The following is a 19343-nucleotide window of genomic DNA, read 5'->3' on the forward strand; positions in this document are numbered from 1 at the left end:
TGTCCTGAAACCCAGAGGAAAAAAAAAAAAATAATAAAAGGACTTGAGATATTTGCTGAGATGTTTGCAAGTGAGTTCAGTGCAGCCCAGCATGAAACTCGAGCAGGGACCTCTCTGCTTGGGAATCATTCCTGAAGTTCAGTGGCACACTCTGCTGCATGGCTGCTCCTGAGGCAAGTTAGAAAATACCCCATGATGAAAAGTTAAACTTCATCATTAAATTGTATTGCTTATGGGACCATCTACAGCACTCTCACCCTTGGGCTTCTGGTACATGTAAATACAAGCTTTGTTTCTGACCTCTTCAGGAAGAGCAAAAGAATTTAAGGGATAAATATCTAATAGTTAAAATCATGTATCATTTAACATAATGGTTCACAAAATTATAACTGACAATAACAATTCCTCATGTATTCCACATAAAAACCTGGAATGAAGATCATTTAAAGGAGAGGAAACGAACTAGATTGAAAGAATACAAATTAGAATAATCACTTACACATAAGAAATTGAGTGAGGCAAAGTACCAATTAACCGAAGAAAACGAACTCCCATTTAGAATTACCAAACTTGATAGACTGTCTCACTTACTTAGTCACTTGGTGCCTAATTCAGGTAGACAAATTATTACATTTGCTTTCATTTTCACGTAGGAGGAGGTCAGCACAGAGCACGTGTGTGACAAGAAGTGAGAGCAGTGTTGAGAAATGACACCTCGTGACGTGCCAGGGCCAGCACAGCAGCCACCTGCACGGCACAGGCACCCGTGGGCTGGACACAGCCTCACAGGGATTTATGGAGAAAATACATTATCTGCTCAACACAGTTCTGTTTGAAGACACAAACCTTAACAGGACAAAAATTGCCACCTTGTCAACCATCTTTAAATTCTCCTGACCCAACAGAGCTGGTCCTATCTGTCCTTCTCAGGAGCATGAGCCAGACTCCAAGCCCAGCCCACGGCTCACACAGCTCCAATCCCTCTCAATTAGCAACGCTGGGACCTCCAGTGACTATAAATCACGGGTTGTCACCAGCAGATTAAGCACTGCATTAGCAGCTCTGCTCTGAAAAGGATGAAATGACAGTGTGACAGTGGGGCTGTCACACCACCGTGACAAGGGGACGTCTGCCACATTCAAAACGGTGAGGGATTTTCCAATCAATCGGATCCTACAGATGCAGCCAGGAGCTGGGGATGGCAGGGTTAGATGGTGATCTGGTTTCTTCTGTTTTCTTGGAACTGTTGCTCACCAGGATTAGATTCAAAGCAGTTACGAAGAGATGCTGAGTGCTAAATTGTATTACATAGAGGATTGGTTTAGATGTCTTTAAGACCAAAGACATAATGAACTTTGCAGCCTTCATTTTGGACAACTGTGTGTATCCTGCTCATGCATTATGCATAGACGGCTTATCTGCAGCCCCATAGCTCTGGAATGAAGCAGCTGGCTGTGAAGATTTTGGGACATCTTATATAAAACTACAGAGGTCAGACTTGGAATAGTCAGCTTCCATACCGCAGAAATTCAAAATTAGGAAAAGAGAACACAAAAAAAGAGAAAGATCTAAAACTTCAGAGAGAGATGAAAATTGTCTTTAAATCCAAAACTCTTATTTCCATGCTGCATTAAAAAAGGTTAGGAGGATTAATACATTCTCTCACAGATGCTAATGTACTCACAAACGATTCTTAAAGGACCCTTTTGCCAGTTTTTGCAGCTCTCTGACCAGCTTTTGCAGGAAACAAGGATCCCAGGAGGTGCTTTTCTAAACTAGTTATACTCCATCTCCACCAGCTAGCACTGAGACCAGGGTGGATTGAAACTGAGCCAGGGACAGCCAATTCACACTAACCCGAATAAATTAAGTATAATTACTCAGATGAAGCCAGCAAGCACATTATAATGCATAAAATAACCCCCCCACCTGACGATGCAGGAACTAGCACTAACTGTGGATGCAGCATCATTTTCAGATGTGATGAGTACCATTATGGATGTCAGTCTTGCAAGCTCAGATCACTACAACCAGGAGCTAGAGCTTCCAAGTCAATGCACCAAGGACACTATCCCACAATGCTCTTACCTGACGTACAGAAAAGTGTTTAAATGTTCCTGAAAATTTAAACAAAATTCCTGTAGTTCCTTCCATTATAAAAAAGCAACAAAAAACAACAAAACAAACCCCCCAAAAACCACAACACACAAATACCTATGTTAATTTAAAAAAACCCAGATAATATATTTTTTTAAGATTCATATCTGTTCTGTTATGAACTGAGGTCTTTAATCATTAAAAAGGGTGTTAAAATAACTCCTACCTAAAGCCAAGTGTAAAGCCCCATGGTTTCAGTGTAATTCATTACATGAGTCATTTTTTATTTCAGTGTTTACACAACTGCAAGAGGATTAATTCTAAACATAATCAATACAGCTGTAAAGTGCTTAATAATACAGCTGAGCAAAAAGGGCCTTCTTTGCAAAAGGTCCCTGACAGGTCACCAAGGCCATCCCCTCCCCATTGGCTGGACAGAATATAGCTACTTTGGTTTTGACATGCTAGTGTGAAGTGTCTATCCAAATCTCCAGTTCTTCAGCATCCCTCAACTCTGTTTTCCAGTCCTTCTCTTTATTTAGATTTATTTTCCCCATGTAGTCAGCCCACTGCTCCTTTGCCACTCACCCAGAAAGATGGATTACCAGCTACTCCCATCTGAGCTTCCTGTGCTGGCAGACAGGCAGCTCCTTTTCATCATCTCTTCTAGCAGCAGCAGTTCTTTTCAGCCTCTCTAAACAGATCCCTTCTAAACCCCAGTAATTCACAACTGTCTTCTGGATCCTCTTAGTCCAAGGGCCTTCCCAAAGGCCCTGATGCTCTGGGTAAAGCTTCATCAGCACAAAATGCAGGGCGACAATCAGCTCTCTATCTCACTATCAAGTCTGCATCTTGTACACCTCATGGCATGGGAAGGCTCAGACAGGTCCTCTCCTGAGCTCTCCCATGGAGGGAAAGCACTTCAGCAACTTGCACAGTGCAGCTGATGGCTCCTGCTTCAGCCTTTGCATCTGCTCTGCACCTGCATGCTATCCTCTCCACCTGCATGCTGTCCTCTCCACCTGCATGCTGTCCTCTCCACAACGTTTCCCTAATTAGTCCAGATTGCTCTGCCTGCCATTAGTGCACCCCAGCCCAGCCATTAAAAGACACAATACATGACACCTGCTGTGAAGGCCACACACCTGCACTCTTCAGGGTAGAGTTTTTCCCATCAACAGCTGCTCTGAAAGCATCTGCTTCACCCCATCCATCTCTTTGAGATGGGGCAAACCCCCCCTCCAACACCTACAGGTTCTGCTGAGTTCCATAAGGCAAGTTTCACTGCCATGGGAAAAAGCCTGATACACCAGGACACGTCACTCCTTGCACATCTTTCCACCAGTTTCCAAGGGGTTACTGATATTCATTATTTCAGTATTTTTTTCCTGGAAATGGAGAAAAGCTGACCGGTCTGTGAGACCTCCAGCTCCTCATCTGCTTCCCAAAGCAGATTCATGCAATGCCCTCTGCCCACCCACACATCATCTCCTGGCCCCTGCAAGCTCCCAAACCACCCAGAGATCACTCCAGCCTGTTCTCAGATGAGGATTTCACACAGGCCACCTTATTTCAAAATACTTAACTTCATCTGAGTACAAATTTGCCCTTCCCTTGTTGCAGCCTGAGTTCCCACCCCTGTGCCCTGTTACCATCCAGCAGTGGTGGGTTTGGCTGCCTGACGTACTGAGCACTTTCTGCCAGGGAGGAGAGCTAAGCCACTGCTCTTCAATACGTTCTTCCACCTACCTTTAGCATTGCCTGAAGGACCACTTCAATCAGTGACACTTAAGCCCAACCTCATGCAGCCATCTCGTGACAGTACAGCTGTAACTGAGCAGAACATCAACTCTGCAAAACCACAAGTCTGTTCAGAAATCAGGAAATTCACAAGAAGTTGATTCTTCTCTTTTTGGTCCCTGGAAGAGACGTTCTCCCTCATGTCTTAGCTGCAATGCACGGTCCTGTCCTCAGACAACAAAGTGCAGCTCTGGGGAGAGAGCTCCTCGCTGCAGGAACAACAAACCTGAACTGAAAACACCAGGTCTGAGCCAAAACCCTGCTGCGTGACAACTTCAGCAGAAACTGGAAACCAGAACAGCAAATCCTAGAGCCTGATGCCACCATCGCTCCACCTGTACACGTCCTGTTGTCACCACCTCATAATGTCACCTTATCCACTCTCCATCCCCTGTGCCACATGCCAGCCTTGGCAGGTGACTCCACATGCAGGAACAGTTCTCAACCAACTGCTTCCTTGCAAAGCACAAAAGCTGCTGTAAAGGTATTTCTGGAGCTAGAGAATATTTCCTGATCTAAAGGAAGAGCTGGATCAGTTGTCCACAGAATTTCCATTGCTGTATTTCTGCAGGCTCGTCAGATAATCCTCTAACTTGTGTCTCCCTTGTAGGACATTTTTACAGGAAGAACAAACTATTTTCAGTTTACTGCCATTTTCTTACTTCTACAGTGCAGCTGGGTTTGGACTTACTTCCTTTTTATGACCACTTTCACCATTTCCTTTTTGCTAACGTGTCCAGTCACAGCACTGGCTGCTGCAATGCAGAACATGTCCTGCATGAAAATCAAGAACTGTGCCTTGTTCTCAGCCATTACCAGAACACCTTGTGGAAAGCAGCCATACCTGCTCTGGCTACTGCTGAATTCATGAAACTGTTAATAGATATTAACTACTGAGGGCACACCTCAAATCCTGGGGTCAGTTCTGGGTCCCTCAAGATGAGAAGGACATGGAGGGGCTGAAGCACATCCAGAGAAGGGCAATGGAATTGGGGAAGGGGCTGGAGCACAAGTCTTACAAGGAGCAGCTGAGGGAGCTGGGGGTGTTCAGCCTGGAGAAAAGGAGGCTGAGGGGAGACCTTGCTCTCTGCAACTGCCTGAGAGGAGGTTGGAGCAATGAGGTTGGTCTCCTCCCAAGTTACACCTGATAGAACAAGAGGAAACAACCTCAAGTTGCCCAGGGGATCTTTAGATTGGTTATTGGAAACAATCTCTTCCCTGAAAGGGTTGTCAGGCCCTGGCCCAGGCTGCCCAGGGCAGTGGTGGAGTCTCCATCTCTGGAGGGATTTAAAAGCTGTGAGGATGTGGTGCTGAGGGATGTGGGTTATTGGTGGCCTTGGCAGTGCTGGGTTAAGGGTTGGGCTCAATCTTAAAGGTCTTCACTAAGCAAAACAACTCTATGAGTCTGTAGTTCATACCACGTTGGCAGTCACACAACCAGTCACACAACTGAAAAGCTTCCCATCAGCAAGGAGCCAGCCCTGCCTTGGCCCCCGCTCCCCAGCACAGATAACATTTTATCAGCATTTTGCTGAACATTTGAATAACCCCAGCTTTGGAGCCTACGAAGAGGAGCCAATCTATTCAGTGTGGGAGAAAAGGCCTCATCTCACTTTTGGCAGAGGAGGTTTATCAATGGCCTGGCCTCCCACTGCTAACCTCGACTTGCTCCATCCATCCCTTTCCCAGCCCCCATCGCTGTCCCTGGGGGATGCTCACACCAGCCCCACTGCCAAGAGTTGCCCAGCACCCAAGCAGAGGGTCTAGCCGAGAAAGACCAAGTTGAGATTAAAGCACAGAAAATTATTATGGTGAAAATGAAATTAAAAAATACTGGATTATTTTAAAAAGACATGTTGTTTACCATTAGGTCTACGCCACGGCCATTTTGCAGTCCTATTTCATACCCAGATGTGTCTCTTGCTGCATAAATATTCATTGTCCATCCTTCTTGGTCTCATTTTAGATAAATAAAGATCTCTGCAGCAAAGCTCTGGTTTGCATTATTTACTGCTTTACCTGCAAGCTCACCAAAGGGCTGAGTTCATTAACACAGAAACAAGGAGAAGGAAAAGAGACTTATCAGACCAGTATTTTTCATGGCACTCAAACAATTCAACACCAACCAACAAAACAGTTTCAGGACTTCCGTAGAAAACCTGGCAGGAACAAATATTTCAGGAAAAAAACCTTGGCTGATTTTAAAATGTCATTAATACCTTCTGAACAGTTGCTACCCATCCCCCAAATCAATTATGTTTTACCGAGTGCATATGGAGAGCCTTTCAATCACACATAGAAATTTGCATTTACACGTCTGCAAGTTCCTAGCATCCCCCTCTCCCAACACGCCTGTGCTGGAGATTGAAGTCACAAATCAGGGTCACCTTTCCCTGTGCACTCTCAGCAAATCAATCTGTGCCACCTTCCAGCCAGGGCTCACACGTAAATTAGGAAAGCTGCCAGTGATTCGCAGGAGAAACCTTCCAGCAGCTGAGTGAAACACCAATAAAATCTTACAATTAACTTGAGAAGTTGCCTTTTGTTCCATCCCAGTGGTCCTTTTATTCCTTAGTTGCAGAGAACACATCATGGTACAGATGCTCCCTTGTAATAGATCTGTATGAATATTTATTAACATTCTTTAAAATTGCTTCCTGAAAATGAAGGCTAATTATACGTTATGGAAAACACATACAGAAGAATTAGATGCTGCACAACAGCCAGATTAAATGCTTGTTTTTCAGCAGCAAAGTATTTTATTTTGGAAGGGAGGATTGGAAACACAGAAGCACAAGTGTGCACCCTTGTCTACATACTCTGACAAAGCAGAAAAGGAGAACGTGGCACCTGAATGTTTGAGGATTCATCCCTAGGCACCTCAGGAAGGTGTGCACAGAAAGGAAGGCAGCAGTGTTACAGATGCAAGTTGTTCAGCCCAGCAGGTCTTGGAAACCCTACAGGTATATCCAAGGTCTAGTGCAGTTTTGCACTGCACAAATTCAAACCCAAACAACATCCCTGCAGCAAAAGCAACGCTCAAGCTCCAAGTTACAAGGCGGATTTCTCAATATTCCCCCCCCCCAGCTCTGCAGCAAAGTTGTCCGATGTGTACTTGGTTTTAAGCCTTCAGCTGCTTCCCATGCCCAGCAATAGAAATTTTAGCAACTGCATAACTGGAGAAATAGCAATGGCACCAGAGCCTTCCACGGCCTTCACTGACTCTCACCAGCTCTGCACCACATCCACACATGGCTGACACCCTCCCCCAGCATGTTCACTGGGACACAGAGCTGCCAAGACTGAAAGAAGGAAGTGTTCTATGCTGAGGGTGGTGAAACACTGGCCCAGGTTGCCCCAGAGAGGTGGTAGATGCTCTACCCCTGGAAACACACAGGGTCAGGTTGGATGGAGCTCTGAGCAACCTGGTCTGGTGGAAGATGTCCCTGCTCACTGCAGGGGGGCTGGACTAGATGGCCATTTAAGGTCCCTTCCAACCCAAACCCTTTGTGATTCTCTGCTACCTCCTGCTCACAGCAATGGCAGGCAGAGCTCAGAGGCAGTGTCAGAAGGGCTGTACCAGCCTCTGCTGCTCCCAAGTCCAGAGGGTCTGACAACACAAAGCTTTACATGTTCTCATACCTTTTGTCTTCCTACCACCCCACCCACTCCTGCTTACGCCTACACAGCTGTACATCACACTGGCAACAGCTCAGGTTAAAACAAGAGAGAGAAGGAAGGAAATATTTTTGTTTTCCTTAAATCCAAACCAGTTGAATGACCAAACTCACAAGCATAGCCCAGCCAACACTCAACCAGGGAAATGTAGGTGCCCACATCCTGAGAGGGGCTGAGGAGCAGTGGTAGTGAGCAGTGGGACAGGGCACCTCGTGCTGGCAAGGGTATCAGACCCAGCCTGGTCAGGAGCAGCTTGGCCACGCCTGCAGATGACACAGGCACTGCAGGAGGGTTTGCATGACTGTTCAATGACAACGACTGCTTCTTCACTGCGTCCTTGGAAGAACGTGCACATCTCTAGACCCTGATGATGTCCTGCAGACAGCCAGGAACCCATTCTTCAAGCTGAAACAACACGTAAACCCCAAGGCCTCCACCCCAGTCTCTCCCCTTTCATTAAGTGCAGAGTTATAACTATGCTCATCCCTCTTCTCAGCTCCTGTTATGACCCACATCCATATCTCTGGGCTGGCCAGCGTGGACCCCCATGTCAGCAGCAAGGATACACCATTCACACCCCCTCTGCCAGCCATGCAAGAGCAAGCCCGGGCAAGCTGCTGGGTTTCCCCACCACCAGGAACCCAAACAGATCTGGGAAAACATCCCTCTGTGGGGGTGTTTGGATAAAGCTTCCTCATGCTGAGCCAGCTGTATCCAAATATTGACAACTGCATGAACCACAATCTTGCAAAATACAAGACAGCCACACGATAAATACCACTTTGGGGATTATTTTTAAAGCTAAAGCAACAGGAGTTCTTGATCTTCAAACTAAGCTGCTCATCACAGAAGGGGAGCAGAGGACCATGCTCACTTCGTACTTCCCAGGGGCTCACAGAAAGCATCAGCTTCAAAACAGCACACACTGCACTTCCCAACAGGCAAAACCATCCATACACTTTGTTGCCCTTTCTTCTCTGCAGCTTGTACTTAAGAAGTGTGTATGTGTGGGGGTGTGCATCTCCAATTTTTGACAAGAAGTCACTGATATTTTAACTACTAAAAGTTACCCCGTAGTATTTGTCCTTCATACAACCCAACAGTCTCCTGAGGCAGCAGCCACAGCAGAACAGCAACGAAATAAAGGCTAATGAATGTGATGGCCACATGCTACCTGTGCAATCCTGCAGCTTCCAACCACAAGCACTTCCCACTGACCAGCCAGGCTATGTGGCAAATTAAATGCAGTAGAAACAATTACAAAACTAATGAAGCAAACAACACCAGATGTTGAGCTTACGCCCCAGATAATTTCATGTAACACCTGTTTTGTGACTGGTGTTGTGTGCCAGCAACGTGCTCAGAGATTCCAGGGTAACATCTGTTTTTATATTTAGCTGCTTGCTGAGCATTCATCAAAAGCCTGATACTCCAATTATTTATTTGAAAGACATGGCTGTGCTGGGGACAGGCAGCAGCCCTCTGCTCTTCCAGCTCCCCTGCACCAAGCACTACAGCAATTGCAGGGCCTGTGTGAGATACATATTGCAGCATCTGTCACCAGTGTTTGCTATTTCTTCCTGTGACATTCACAAAGTTAGCAGATATATTTACTTTATATAAATAAATTTATGACATAGCAGCAGCAGCTTTAATTCAAAATAAGGATTTGGGACATGACATGCATCTGATTTTCTCACCCATTATTAAGTTCTAAGGCCTGTTAATAAGCCATTTATCTCAGAAGAAGATCATTACCAATGCAAATGTCTAGGGATAGTAAAATCCTTTACAGCCTGGAGCCTCAAGAAATAAATAGAAACTGCATTTACTATTAAAATTGAACTAGCAAGCCTCTGAGTTATTGGAAACATAACATCCAAGCCTGCAGTGTGGTTTGTGCAGGCAGCTCTCTAGTTGAGCCCCAGCAATGCAGGCACTCAAACCTGTCCACAGAAACCACAGGCATAGAAACCCAGACTGGTTTAGGTTGGAAGGGACCTTAGAGATCACCCAGTTCCAACCCCCTGCCATGAGCAGGGACACCTCCCACCAGCCCAAGCTGCTCCAAGCCCCATCCAACCTGCCCTTCAACACTGCCAGGGATGGGGCAGCCACAGCTTCCCTGGGCAACCTGGGCCAGGGTCTCACCACCCTCACAGCCAAGAATTTCCTCCTGACGTCTAATCTACATCAGCGTCCTGGGGATGCAGAAGGACAGGCCATCACCTGGGGCACAGCTTCAGCATCACTACATACAAGCAGTGCTCAAAGCATCAGCACATCCCTCCTCCTGCACTGAGAAAATCCAGTCCCTCCTGAATCAGCTATCTGCAACTTCTCATGGCTAACGGAGGAGTCAGGTTTCTTGGGGGAGAAGATTTATCTTTGCTCAAGTCTGCAAATGAAAAATTTGTATCATAAAAGAGAAACAACGACTAGAAAACAAAAGAAAGAAACAGTTAATCCTCAGAGGGAAACGCTGATGCGGGCTGGGAAAGCCAACAGATAAAAACATTACATTAGGAACGAGGTCTTTAACACTGTGTGCTCTGCAGCAGCTGGGGAGGTGAAATGTAGCAACAACCTCCTCCCTGCACTACTGGCTCTGACAGCTAAATACTGACTCTAGACCATGAGGGCCATTAGCCACTGTAACCATCCCTGCAGGAACACAGTGAATCTCCCGTAATTTCGGCTCAGATCAGCACTTGAATGGGAAAATACAAGAAAACCCAAGAAAAGACAACTGGGATAAGCAAAGCCCTTGGAGAGTCTTTCAAAAGTCTGAAGCCTTCCTCGATATTAAGCTTGTCCTGGGTTTGGAAAAATGAAAATGTTCTGGAAGATATTAAAACAGAAAATCAAATTTACTTTTATCACTTCAGGAAAAAGTCCTTCCTGAGACACGTGTGACACTTGGGAGTCCAGGCAGCTGCTCCCCTCTGGCACTGCCCAAAATTAACCTCTTTCATAGAATGAGAAAAAAGAGAGAGTAAGGAATAGGGCAGGAAGGTACAAATTAAATGTTTGAATGTTCAATCATAACACCCACACACCACTCCAAATTATTAGTGGTGGCCACATGCTCTTAAAAAAAAAAAAATTCAGTTAAGTGGAAGCTCAGAGAATGTTTTCAAAGTTCAGATTGTTGGACAAAAATCAGTCAATTCTGTTTTAAAAGGGAATAAAAATTAAAAGCCACTAAGAACAAAAGAGAAAATAGAGTCTGATTTAAAAAGTACTCCAAAATCTCTGAAGGGCAACACAGAGCCTGTGGCTGCTTATTCTGACATGACTCATTTCTAGGAGTCAAGAGTCAGAATTCTGCTTTTCATGCAATATTATACCTTCCAAAAATTTTACCAGTCTCTTCAAAGAAATGAACAGCAAGAAAATCCCAAACCAACATGTGATCCCTGTCCAGACAGCAAGTGAAGAGCAATCAGGGTTTTGCTGATAACCCAAGGGACCAGTCTGGCCAGAACCACAGAGCTGCCCCTTATGCCACCCCCAAAATGGCACAGAATGGCAAGGAAGGGGTGAGATTTTTCACTTTTGTACAGGACATCTAGTTTGAGCACTGCAGAATGGCAACAAACTTCCTAAAAAGGACATTTTAAAATATTTTAATTTTTGAAATTGTTTTATTTGATGTAAGAAAAAGGAACGAGAGCCTGGACCTGCTGTAATGCAGCAGAGAGAGAATCAATGTTTTATCACATGGGAAAAACATGTTTCCTTTTCTCTGGTAACCTGAATTACCTTTGATGAGAAGTTGTTGCTCAGTAGAATAGAATATCTCAGTCCATTTGAGTTGGATTTACAAGCCCAGTTTAGCAGGTGACCATTCCAGGCTGGATTCTATCAAATTACTTAAATCACTCTCCCTTTCCCCCCAGGTTACAACATACCCCCCAGGCTCTGGAATCAAACATGCCACTTGTTATCTAACTAGCTTTAAAATATTCTTGAATTAATGACCAGGCATCATCTCAGCAAGGTCTGCTTGCAACGGGACCAAGAAATAAAGAGATTGGAGGAAGGGAGGTACTGATAAGCAAATAACTGGTGAGATTTTGGGCTCTAGAACAATCCTGGACTGTTGTCTATCACTGTCCCTGTACTTACTGACTACCCAAGGACAGAGCCACTCTTTAGTATAAGCTGCATGATCTAAACAGTAAGCTTGAAAAAAAATTCCTATTATCAAGCTTAGAAAAAAAAAGGGTAAAGCTTCACACAAGTTATTTTTAGCAATGCTACTTGCAGTTACATTTTAAAATTGAGCTGTAAATTAGTATACATGGAGAAATGCTGCCTTCAAATCACACAGCAGCTGGACAGCACTGCAGGGAAATTATTCTGAAATCAGCTGGAATAAAATCTACCAAAGATGACCATGATCTCTGATGGTTACACCAAGAGCAGACACAGAGCTGCCCAACCTATCACCAGCTACACCAGTGGAGATGTCCTTTCCTGCCTCACCCACCTCCCACTCAACTCCAGCATCTCACTCCTACAGACCAAAAAACTGATGGATTCATGGTCATTCCTCAAGGTAGTGGCATTCACATTGCAAAGCCAGGCTCTTGGTGAGCTACAACAGACCATTTGTCACCCCTTCAGGTTCTAGCTGGCAGCGTGGACTCTTCTCCAAAATTCCCATTGCAGCCATCTCAAGAGAGCTCTGGGTGAATGCACAAGGAGCAGCATCTCTGCTCACTTATCCCACAAGAAAGTGGGTTGAGCCTCAGCTTGAAGATGCTCTGATCAAACAGTAAGAATTCACGTGGGGGAAAAAAACAAAACAAATTTTAAAATAAAAATACCAGCAGTTCCCAACAAGCCAGTTAACTGTCTTCCTTGTTCTTGGTGTTGGGGACACCCTTTGGGGTTGTATCCAAACCTAATCTACACAGAAATACAATCAATAAGAATGGTAAAACATCCAGTTTATGCAGTGAAAGTGAAACAGTCTGAAAAATATGTTAAAAGAACATCAATAGGAGATTTAAAGAAAACAAAACAACAACAAAAAAAAACACCTGAAGAAACCTGCTGCTGCCAGTGCTCCCCCAGGGAGCCCCTCTGAGGGACTTGTTATTTCTTAGCTCCCCTCCTCTAAACCTCCAGCCTTGTGAAGCAACAGCTTTCTCAGAAACAATCCTTCCAGTTTCATGCCACGTTGTTACTCTAATACAGGAAGTAGTCCAAAACGAAACTGAAGGTTTCCAGTTGTTTGTGTTTCACCTGCCACCAAGCACGTCCCTGCTCTGGCTGAGCCGTACCTGTCGTATCGGTCAGAAGCTGCTACAATGCTAAGACTGCCTTTTTCCCCTCTATTTTTAAAAAAATCACTGCTTTTGTACTTATAGTCGATACAGAGTCAAGACAGACATCCAGGCCTTGTTATGACTCCAAGCAGTCAGGGAAGCAGTATCTTGCTGAGCTGTGTGACAGCAGCGTGCTGCAGCAGACCCTTGAACTTCCAAGTCGAGGACCCTGCTGAGGAAGCTGGTGTCCCATATCTGCTCCCACAGAGGAACAGCCATCCTGTTCAGACACCAGGCTGGGGAAAAAAGGAATTTTTCCTCAGAATTTCTTCAGAATATTTCTTCAGAATAAGCACTGTAACAGTATTTCCATTACTTGGCTAGTTATCACTAAATTAAATTAAATGGTTTGGGTTGGAAGGGACCTTAAAGCTCATCAGGTTCCAACCTCCCTGCCATGAGCAGGGACACCTCCCACCAGACCAGGCTGCACAAGCCTCATTCAGCCTGGCCTTCAACATCTCCAGGGATGGGGCAAAGGAAGGATCATAGCATCAAAGTAATAAAACACAACCAGAACCACCAAGCTCTTAACATATTTAAGGTGCTAGCAAAATAATAAAGACTCACTCAAACCTATTTTCTGAATCATCCAGAAAAGCTGGTACAGATTTTGTGCTTTTGTGCTACTATTTACAAGGAAGGTATGCAAGACCTAACTAACCGCCCAAGAAATATCAATTCACAGCACTTGAAACACCTTTAAAAAATGTATTTTTAGGGAAAAATAAACAGTGCAGAATTTGTTTCTGGTCTATGTTGCAATAAGCAGGGGGAATATCAAGCAAGGAACAACAAAACCCCAACACGTCAATGCCCACATCCCTCCAGAGCATCCTGTTCCATCTGCAAAAGCACAAAGCCCCTCTGGAGCAGAAGCAAAGCGCCCACTCCCCTTTTTCTGCCCTTTCCTAATGACCCAGGTCCAAGAACTCTAACCAGAAGTTAATCCATTGCATAAAGAAGAGTAACCATCTCTGTTCTCATTCCATCCCCACAGGCCTGCTTACCTCACTAACTTACTGAGCAGCAATTCAAATGCAAAAAAGATTCTGGAGTTTGACCACAGTTCTGCCAGTACAGCAACTGCTTGGCAGCTCTGGGGACTAAACTGCAGAGCACAGCAACAACTTTTTTACATTCTCATCTCAAATTTGCTAGAAATTTCCTAGAAATTATGAGCTGTCCCACATGCTGAAAGTTTGCGTAATAATGTCCTTGCCCATGAGGAGCACCAGGACATCCAGTTCCTTAAGTGAAGGCTGGAAACCTTAAACTCTGTTAAAAAGAAAAATTATTTCCATTCTCAAGCGCAAATCAGAAAATGCAGACAAATTCAAAATGTAACTAAAAAAAAATAAATCCCACTTACCTTCTATAATGAATCTGCCCCAAAACTGTGCACCTCAGGCAGAAAGCTTAAGGTTGAAGCCTTTATACATCAAAAAGCACACAGATAATTCTTCTGTAACTTCTAACATTGGATGGCTTATAATTTTTTCTTCTAAATGAAAACAAATTTCGTTACTGGGACATTATTACAGTTGGTTGTTTTTTTTTTCCTTTCTATCTGAAAATAACCCAGTATTGTCACCTGAGCATCCCAGCTGTCAATGGACAATAGCCTTAGGCTCTGATCTGCAAGAACTTACCCACTTTGTAACTCATCAGAAATGAGCCCGAGTAGTAAAACACAATCTGTGGAGTGTGTGCTAGTTATTAACTTTGCAAAGATTAAGGTTGTGACTCCTGGCACTTAGGAGCAGCTCTCAGTGTCTGTGCTACACAGCACAGCCCACGTGCATGATTTCTCATGCAAGTCAGCAGAAAGCTCTCCTTAAATACAGGCTGTGGGCTGCATGGAAGAAACATGACAAAACTTCTGTCCCCAGATCCACACCTTCTCCCCACACCTCTGCAGGATGACAGGGTGCCTTGTGACAATCAAATGTTCTGCCTTACACAGTCCTCTGCTCCTTTCCACTCATTCCATGCTTAAAGGAAAAAAGTTACTCTGCCCCCCAAGATATCTCTCTTTGTCCTTGGCAGCTGAAAGAGTCTTCGCAGGCAGCACAATTTGCTGAACTTATTAATTTGATTTTCAAACTATATCAAGTGGGGCTCTGAGCAACCGGGTCTAGTGGGAGGTGCCCCTGCCCATGCAGCAGGGTTGGAAATAGATGATCTTTAGGGTCCCTTCCACCCAAACCATTCTATGATTCTATGAATATAAATAAAATATTAAGATACACAGCAGAGGGTATGTTTGCAGCCTCTTTAGTGCATTAGAGATGCCACTTACAAATGTGAGAACTTCAGACAGATAAAAATCACTGTCGGTAACATATAAAAATTATCGACAGCATCTCATGAGTAAAGAACAATGTTTCTCTACCTAGAGCTTCTGAGCCTCAAAGAAATTTGAACTGTTCCAGCTAAAAAATTATCTCCTCCATCTGAACGTTCAATAAAATTCATGAAAATTAGGTATAATACTCTGTCTAATGTGGTGCACTTTAAATCTGTTCTTACCTTCACCCTAAGTTATTACTAATACATGAACATCCAAGACAACAATAAATTGCAAGATAATTAAAGAAACTGTGTCATAAACACAGAAGAATGCAGGGCAAGTCCATGCAAAATACAGGTCCTTGAGAATCTCCCAACCCCTACTGATTTAGAACACTAAGATTAAGATCACTTTTATTTGAAAACCTCCCTGGAATGGAACAGCTCTCAGATAAACATGTATCTAGGTCAGTGGCTTCCCTGCCTTCTCCAAAACCTGTGCTACTTACCCAAAATACAGCAACCTTTTGGGTGGAGCTGAGCATCTTTTGAGAAAATGTATCATTAGTTCAGGCAAACAAGGTCATGCTATTTTGTTCTGATGGTTTCACTAAATAATTCCGTCAGGTTTTTTCTCTCTTCGGTGCCACCTAAATATAAATCCCAACTTCCACTACAGAAAGAGGTTTTCTGGTCAACTGTGGTGCTTATTGTGAACTAATAATGCTCCAACTTCAGCAGCAAGGTTCTTCTTGAAAACCTTAAGGAAAATCATCTGTGTCACTCACTGCTGCTTAACACTTTTATACCACAAGTTTTGTGTCTGCTGAGCTCAGCTTAGGTGCCAGGGACCTCCCAGCTATGGCAGTGCCACCTGCCCTGCTTTAGCACGGGCAGAGTCTCTTCTCATGAATATGCAAGTTAACTGCACAGCCCTCACAGGCTCAGGTTGCTTGACTACTCCAAAAAAGGCACCCTTCATCATTTAGACTGCTCTTTCTAGATGATGACTGCTTATTTATCTTACTCTTGACTATTCAATGTTTCAGCCTACTACGATACACATGCATAGAGGACCACACTGTGTCAAAGGGTGCAAATTGTCTGAAATGCAGAAATCTATCACCAAGAAAGCCAGGAAGAGCAATTATAAACATTGACAGCATAGGCAGCCTTCACGTACAGACATTTCAACATGGAGAGAGCTGGGGTTGTTCAGCCTGGAGAAGTGAAAGCTCTGGGGAGACCTTAGAGCACCTTCCTGTGCCTGAAGGGGCTCCAGGAAAGCTGGGGAGGGGCTCTGGATAAGGGCAGGGAATGATGGGATGAGGGGTAATGGCTTTAAACTGGAAGAGGGGAGATTTAGATTAAGCATTAGGAGAAAATTCTTCACTAGGAGGGTGGTGAGACACTGGCCTAGGTTGCCCAGCAAAGCTGTGTTTGCCCCATCCCTGGAAATATTCCAGGCCAGGTTGGATGGGGCTTGGAGCAACCCGGTCTAGTGGGAGGTGTCCCTGCTCATGGCAGGGGGGTTGGAAGTAGATGAGCTTTAAGATCCCTTCCAACCCAAACCATTCTATGAATGGATGATTCACATTGTGTAACAGCCACCCTACAGCACTGCTGGACCATTTGGTCCAGGAGACATCAAGAAAACAAAAGGAGTCGTCTGGGGAACGTGGAAGGTTTCTCCTGGACAACAGCAGACCTTGCAGCTTATTACCACTGACCTCCCCACAGGTTTTACTTCCAGCTCCAACACAGAAGCAGTGTGCTGCACACCTGTGCTCTGCTTGTGGGTTTTAAACATCACTGAAAAACCACAATCCAATTTGTTCAAAATGAGCAAAGTCATTAAGCCGCAATGAATATTTGCACTTACACGACCAAACTTTAAATGCCAGACATTTCTCAAGAGCCCCTGTTTAAAAAATAAAAAACACAAAACAAACAACAAACAACACAAAACCACACTAGGTTTAAAATACTAATGCATAACACGGGGTAAAGCCAAGTACAAAGTGTGAGTCGATCCAAGGGCAGCTGTCAAAAGTCAGATCCTAAAACAAATGCAAACGTGCAGTGGCAGGATCCACCCCCAGCAGCAGGACTTGACACATCTCTGTTGAGCTTCAGCAGGCTCCTGCTGGTCCCTGCCTGCAGCACAGCCATCAGGCACACCAGCCACCCTCCCAGTTGGGTGCTGTGGGCAAACTGGGCAAGGCTGCGCCCTGCCCAGCCTCAGACCCACACAGCATTTCCGCAGGGCGGAACAGTGGATAAAATTCATCTGCAGCCTCCACGTCTGCAGACTGCTTCCCTTGCTGCCTGCACACCCAGTGCTCCTATTCACCAGCTCAGAGTTGAGCAGGAGAGTGAGCTTTGTTTGCCCCAAAGAAGAGGAGAGAATTACAAATGAAATAACAGCACTGTGTTTAGAAAATAAGCTCTCTGTCCGCCGCAGTTAAAATTGTGCGAGTGTCATAATAGTTTGAGCTTCCTTGTGTAGAAGTATTATTTGCAGAAAGAAACCCACAACACTGAACATGGCCCATTCTCACATCACCAGCTGTACTGAAGAGGATAGCATCAAAAAGCTTCCCAAAAAAATGCAGCATAAAGATTCTGCGTCAGTCTCTTGCCCCTGGGCTGAACCACCCCTGCATCCCTGAGGCTCCTCAATCCACACAATTCCAAACTCCCAGCTTTTACTACTCCCAGCCCCAGTACATGCAGATACTTTTTTTTTGCTGTTGTTGGTTTGTTTGCACTGTGAAAGAAGAAAAATAGGCTTTTTTCACCAGAGATTAGGAAAATGAAGTTTGGAAGATGCTGGGTGGCCTCCTTTGATGTGAGAAGTTCACACTTCACCTTCTGTTTTCCTTCCTGGATATTTATACCCTGTTGGCTCAGACAACTGAACACCAGTTTGATACACCTCACGACCTGCTAAAGTGAAGCTTAGATCCTTCTTCTAAAACTGTGTCCATGGCACTTGGCTCTAACATTTTTTTTCTTCAACACTAACCACAGTGATAAATGAGACATCTTCAGTTGAGTTCTCTTAGTATTTGAGCTGGCTGAAGAGAAGATACCAAGCAAAATTTATCACTTCCATAATTCCACAATATTGCCTCAAAAGGCAAGGATTAGTATTTCAAAGACACAAAGAAATTACAGACCCTGAAATGAATGGGCTGCAAAATCTAGCCCACCAGTGTTCTGAACTGTGGTGTGCTCAGCTCAACCTAGGACCCCTGAAAGAGGGGAACGCTCACATGTCATCTCTAAAGATACAGATATAGATCTGAAAATGCAGCTTTATGGCTCATTTCTTCATCAAAATCAAAACTACAAGGGAAAACAATGAGACTTCATACACAAACAATTGCTCAAAAATACTTCTGTGATGCATGAACACTCATTTCTAAGACAGCTACAGGATTTTTGTCTTTATACGCCTATAATCTTGTGCTCTCCTTTTAATCAACATGCAATACATTGCTTATCAGAAAAGAAGCCAGTTTGTATCTGGCAATGAGGCAGCACCACACATACACAAAAAGCAAGGCACCCGAGAAAGCTGGGGGAAAGGGAAAGGATCATATTTTAATTGAGGACAAAAACTTTGATCCAGGCAGGCTGTTGCTTCTCAAGGAAGGTGAACACACACAGCTATCTGCAGGTCGTTTGAACAGGACACGCTTGAATATTCATTTGCATCCCAGAATAGCTCTGCAGCCTGTGCTGAGAGAATAAATATACTGTCCAAAAATTATCTGCATTGTGACCACACGTAAATGACTTCATTCTACTGCTTTAATGATGAGTAACTTCAGCAAAACAGCAGCTGTGCACAATTTCTGAATGCATCTGCTGGAATGCACTTGGATACAGCTAAAACCAGGAATTCCCTATGGGCAAGACATCCAGTGACCATGGGGGAGGGCCTGTCTTATGCTCTGGGGAGCAGCCTAATGCTCACATGCTCCTGGAGAGGGGAGCAGGAAACCTGTAACACTTTCCTATTCCGTTCTTGTTAACCAAAGGATTATGATCCTTTCCCATCACCGTTTTTCTAACCACTTCAGCTAATTCAGCCAATACATATTTATTAAAATTCTTCATGCAAACCCA

The 19343-nt window shown here is 44.4% G+C and overlaps 1 protein-coding gene across 3 annotated transcripts in view; it reads right to left on the reverse strand.

Moving 5' to 3' along the window:
- The window catches only part of PTPRE (protein tyrosine phosphatase receptor type E), a 98419-nt gene that overhangs the window by 41271 nt on the left and 37805 nt on the right, over positions 1–19343 (reverse strand). The window contains exon 1 of one of the 3 annotated variants that reach the window (XM_051619193.1): positions 3847–3903. The exons of the other annotated variants lie outside the window; for them this stretch is intronic. The gene's annotated coding sequence lies outside the window, so the exon portion shown is untranslated. Of the gene's footprint in view, positions 1–3846; positions 3904–19343 lie in introns of those variants that run through there. 3 annotated transcript variants of the gene reach the window in all.

This window comes from Apus apus, chromosome 4 (assembly GCF_020740795.1).
Source record: "Apus apus isolate bApuApu2 chromosome 4, bApuApu2.pri.cur, whole genome shotgun sequence".
Classification (NCBI taxonomy): domain Eukaryota; kingdom Metazoa; phylum Chordata; class Aves; order Apodiformes; family Apodidae; genus Apus; species Apus apus.